The 5,543-nt window shown below is 40.4% G+C and overlaps 1 non-coding gene across 1 annotated transcript; it reads right to left on the bottom strand.

Annotated features, from left to right (window-relative positions):
• Positions 1 to 3,260: 3,260 nt before the first annotated feature.
• Positions 3,261 to 3,333, bottom strand: trnaf-gaa (transfer RNA phenylalanine (anticodon GAA)). The gene has a single exon. It is a non-coding gene; the product is annotated as a tRNA-Phe (tRNA).
• Between the last annotated feature and the right edge of the window lie 2,210 nt (positions 3,334 to 5,543).

Below are 5,543 nucleotides of genomic sequence, written 5' to 3'. Positions count from 1 at the left end.
TTTGCGACAATAACACAAACATATTAAGCAGGAGGTTCAAACAAGCCCTACAATTATAATCTAAAAGTAATGTGAAATGAACTCATAATCAACCTGTAAATGGAGGCTATTTTTGCTGTCAGCCTATGAGAACTCCCCTGAGTTTTCCCCCACGGTGGTGAATTAGTGAATAGACACAGAGCTTAATGTGAGTTTCCTTGAGTAGCACTCCTGATCTTGTCCTGATAGTGCGCTGTAATATTCAGAATACATTGTGAAAAACGAAAATCTTCGCTCACCATTTTTGCTCCAGGCAGATATACTACATCCATAACTAGTGGTTTCCTCATTACCAGATATACTACATCCATAACTAGTGGTTTCCTCATTACCAGATATACTACATCCATAACTAGTGGTTTCCTCATTACCAGATATACTACATCCATAACTAGTGGTTTCCTCATTACCAGATATACTACATCCATAACTAGTGGTTTCCTCATTACCAGATATACTACATCCATAACCAGTGGTTTCCTCATTACCAGATATACTACATCCATAACTAGTGGTTTCCTCATTAGCAGATATACTACATCCATAACTAGTGGTTTCCTCATTACCAGATATACTACATCCATAACTAGCGGTTTCCTCATTACCAGATATACTACATCCATAACTAGTGGTTTCCTCATTACCAGATATACTACATCCATAACTAGCGGTTTCCTCATTACCATATATACTACATCCATAACTAGTGGTTTCCTCATTACCAGATATACTACATCCATAACCAGTGGTTTCCTCATTAGCAGGGAGGTGTTTCTGCAATCAAATTGTGTGCGCATTGCCCTCGTGCTGCAATTTTAGCAAACACAGAAAGGGGCCTACATTGGAGACCAAAAGTCGTCTTGCACACTGCTTAGAGTTTCAACAACATTAATAACTTATTTCTAGCCCTTACTACTAATGTGAAAACAAGACAAAATATGATTGTTGCTAAGTTGACTGTCTTAATGGTCAAATAATTTAACAGACGTCAATTGTTGTACAACTTCATGGGTACGACCTTTTACCTCAAATAAACAGTGGATTTCTGCTGTTGTGGGCCTTTAACCATCTGTCTGTCTTTGTTGTTCACACAGGAGAGAGACGTGACTATCTTGGATCCTCTGGGGAGCCTCAACAACCTCATGATGCTGACGAGGCAGAGAAGAGTCTCTCCAGATCAGAACACCTCAATAAACACCTGCAGAGACCCACAGGGAAGAGAACTCACTGCTGCTCTGACTGTGGGAAGAGATTCACCTCATCAGGCATTAAAATTCATCAGAGAACACACACAGGAGAGAAATCTTATTGCTGTGGTCAATGTGGGAAGAGTTTTACTGACTCTAGTGGTCTGACGAACACACATGAGAGAAATCTTATAGCTGTACTCAATGTGGGAAGAGTTTTGTTCAATCTGGCCAGCTGACATGCACCAGAGAATACACACAGGAGAGAAATCTTATGGCTGTGGTCAATGTGGGAAGAGTTTTGTTCAATCTACAGATCTGAGAGTGCACCAGAGAAGACACACAGGAGAGAAACCTTATAGCTGTACTCAATGTGGGAAGAGTTTTGTTCAATCTGGCCAGCTGACATTACACCAGAGAACACACACAGGAGAGAAACCTTATAGCTGTGATCAATGTGGAAAGAGTTTTGTTCAATCTGGCCAGCTGACATTACACCAGAGAATACACACAGGAGAGAAACCTTATAGCTGTGATCAATGTGGAAAGAGTTTTGCTGCATCAAGCCATCTGACTCTACACCAGAGAACACACACAGGAGAGAAAACGTATAGCTCTAATCGATGTGGGAAGAGTTTTAGTCATTCAACCAGCCTGATAGCACACCAGAGAACACACACATGAGAGAACTCATAGCTGTAATCAGTGTTGGAAGAGTTTTGTTTCATCTACTGGTCTGACAGTACACCAGAGAACACACACAGGAGAGAAAACGTATAGCTCTAATCGATGTGGGAAGAGTTTTACTAAGTCAAACAGCCTGGTACAACACAGAGAACACACACGAGAAATCTCAAAGCAGATCTCAGATCAAATATCAGAAAATACATACATGAAGGAGTTGTTTCATGATATCAATGAATTAATGGCACAATGTAGAATGTTTAACATTGTTGTAGGAGATTTTAATAATGTCACAATGTAGAAGCATAAATGTTTGCCCCTTTATCAATTGATTTCAACATGATATGGATATTAGCCTCAGGGGAAAATCCAGGCTCTGAATTGAACGTTTTTTTGTGTGTGTTTAAAGTTGTGTTACACTTACCACGTTGGTGACCCACTTGAATCAAAATGCAACACTTCAAAATGTAGCTAGCTGTTTTCTACAAATTCTCCTCTAACCAGGGATGTACACATGTTACGGATACAGGTATCCTGTGTGTGTATCCAGTATGTGTGTTTCTTTTCTTTCCTTCTCCCCTCACAGGTGACAATCATCACTCCCCAATCAGTCATCAATCAGTCCCCAATCAGAAGACACCTGCTCCCCTTTCCTCACCCAATCACAGCCCCTTTCCCTTGGTTTAAAAACCCCAGTCTCTAGCTCATTATCACTCTGTGTTCAATCTCTCTCTGTGAGATCAATCTTTGTGTCATTCTTTCAATTGCTCTTTGTATTCTCTCTCTCTCTCTCTCTCTCTCTCTCTCTCTCTCTCTCTCTCTCTCTCTCTCTCTCTCTCTCTCTCTCTCTCCCATCTCTTTTGTTTTTCTTTCACCCCACATGTCCCATTTGTCCGGTACCTGTGAGTATTGTTTTGTTTGACTTGTTTGTTTGGTGGGAAAAGGGGGTAACAAGACCAGTCGCCCAACATTACCCGTAGGAAAACAGTGTCTAAATACACTAGTTAGAACTGGGCGGACAACCCACTGTATTTTTGGTTAGTTAGCTAGCTGTTGTTGAAATAGGCTAGTCTAGTTTAGGGGTGGTTTTGGATTATTGTTTCTTTGCTTGGGTCCCGCTCAGCCCCTTTTCTCGCCCCCCTTACCGTGTGTTTAAACAATAAACCTTTAGTGTTTGACGGTAGATTTCAGTTGTCTATGGTTTTTGTTCTCACTGTTACTTTTCACTATTATAATTTGCATGATTTATTTACATTTACGTCATTTAGCAGACGCTCTTATCCAGAGCGACTTACAGTAGTGAATGCATACATTTCATACATTATTTTTATTTATTTTCTCCCCCCGTGCTGACCCCCGTGGGAATCGAACCCACAACCCTGGTGTTTTCAACACCATGCTCTACCAACTGAGCCACAGGGTCTCAGTTCCATCTCCCCCTAGACTGCAGGGCCAAAGGGATTCGTAACAACACATTATTCCTAGATTCCGTGTGGTTTTTGAGCTGTTAGTTTTAACAGGACGTGCAACCTCATCTCCCTTCTGTCACACAAATGATTTTAGCATGATATCGATCGAGTTATGACATAAGTGTTGTGTTCCTTTGTTTACCGACCCCTAAATTTAACTGCATCACTCCAAAATGTAGCTGACTGTCTTCTGCAGGTTGTCCTCTAACCAGTGAGGTGAAAGATATCTCCATTTCCATGTGTTTTTTGTTTTGTTGTGTTAGTTTCAGGAGCAGATTCAACCTGATTTCCCCCAAATGGATATAAGATTTGTGTTTTGTGTTTAGCTAGTGCGTTGCTATGGATCTTTATTTATTTTGACTGCACGTTTTTCCGTATTGGAGTTGAGTTTTGTTTGGGCTCGTTCCAAGGAGACGAGTGTTCTAGAATCTAGTGAGTTTTAGGAAGACGAGTGTTCTAGAAGCTAGTGGGATTTAGGAAGACGAGTGTTCTAGAAGCTAGTGAGTTTTAGGAAGACGAGAGTTCTAGAAGCTAGAAGGTGTTTCACCTGAGCTGGTCCAGGTTCTATTTAAGAGTGTCTGGTCCAGTGCTCCAGTTGTCTTGATACATGTGGAGAGTCAACACCTTTAGTTGCTCCACCTTTTTGGTTTACTTCCTGTCTTTAAGTTTGGTGTGGGTTTTTCTTTTGTTTTCCTCTTCTTGGGCAGATTTAGTGGGTCTCATGGTGGGTGTCTTTTATGTCCCAGTTGTTGTTACTAGTCAACTTCCAGTGGACACCCCCATAGTGTCTTTCAGAGCCCCTCCTAAAAAAACAAGCTTATATTTTGGGTTGGATGTTGCATCCAATTAATATTTTAATCCATGGATTTTCCTTAGAATGCTAATTCGTCTTTCAGTTGTTAATCTTATGTTTGTTGTGGTAAATATTTGTTTATTTTCATTGTTTTATTTTTTTCCTGTGAAGCATCCATGTCTGAAATGTGCTGTATAAATAAAGCTTGATTTGAACATATTGCAAAAGAAATTAACCCAATGACTGACAATCAACAGACTCTTGTAAAACCAATACGTATCTTGGTCCATCTTATTATGAAAACAGTATAAATTCATTATATCTCCCACTATGTCAAAATAGTGCTGGTATGTACATTTAGTATCACTTTTCAACCAACCCAGTGCATTTGTTGAAGATAAATGTTTAATTCAACAATATGTCAAAGGATTCAACTACTGGAAACGGACACAAACAAATGGATCAACCAGATCAATCCCACTTTTCCAGCCTGCTGAAGGCGTGGTGGAGTGGTAAACACCACCCCCGGCTCTACCAGGGGCTTGAGGTGGTCTCCCACAGCTCTGCTTATGTCATGTTCTGTGGCCTTGCTGTTCCATTTCTTGACTGTCCCTGCAACACAGAAAGAAATGCATTTAGTCATATTATATAAACCACTCAAAGTAATGGATATGGAGCATCTATGGCCTCAGTTACACCTGGCACCTAAATGTGACATCTGATCACTCCAAGCTGCATTAGGTTCAGATCTACCAGGATGGGCCTTTGACACAGTCAGGCCACTGATTATGCATCAGCAATGTAAAGAGATGGGGTGAATGAGGGGAAAAGTACATTTGACACAAATGACCTTCATAATAAATCAAATGTTGTTGGTCACATACAGGTGTTCAGCAGATGTTATTGCAGGTGTAGTGAAATGCTTGTCCTTCTAGTTCCCACAGTGCAGGAATATCTAACAATTAATATCTAACAATTTCACAACAAATACCTAATACACACAAATCTAAGGTAAGGAATGGAATTAGGAATATATAAATATATGGATAAACAATGTCAGAGCAGCATAGACTGAGATACAGTTTATACATATGAGATGAGAAATGATATGCAAACATTATTAAAGTGACTAGTGTTCCATTTATTAAAGTGGCCAATGATGTCAAGTCTATATGTAGGCTGCAGCCTCTCTGTGCTGTTTAACAGTCTGATGGCCTTGAGATAGAAGCTGTTTTTCTGTCTTTCGGTCTCAGCTTTGATGCACCTGTACTGACCTCGCCTTCTGGATGATAGCAGGCTGAACAGGCAGTGGCTCGGGTAATAACAAAGAACAAATGTGTGTGCCTGAGGGGAAATTAACTTTCATACAGC

This window comes from Salmo salar, unplaced genomic scaffold (assembly GCF_905237065.1).
Source record: "Salmo salar unplaced genomic scaffold, Ssal_v3.1, whole genome shotgun sequence".
NCBI classification, from domain to species: Eukaryota; Metazoa; Chordata; class Actinopteri; order Salmoniformes; family Salmonidae; genus Salmo; species Salmo salar.
Note: the sequence above shows the minus strand (reverse complement) of the source record. Positions and strands in the feature narration are given on the sequence as shown.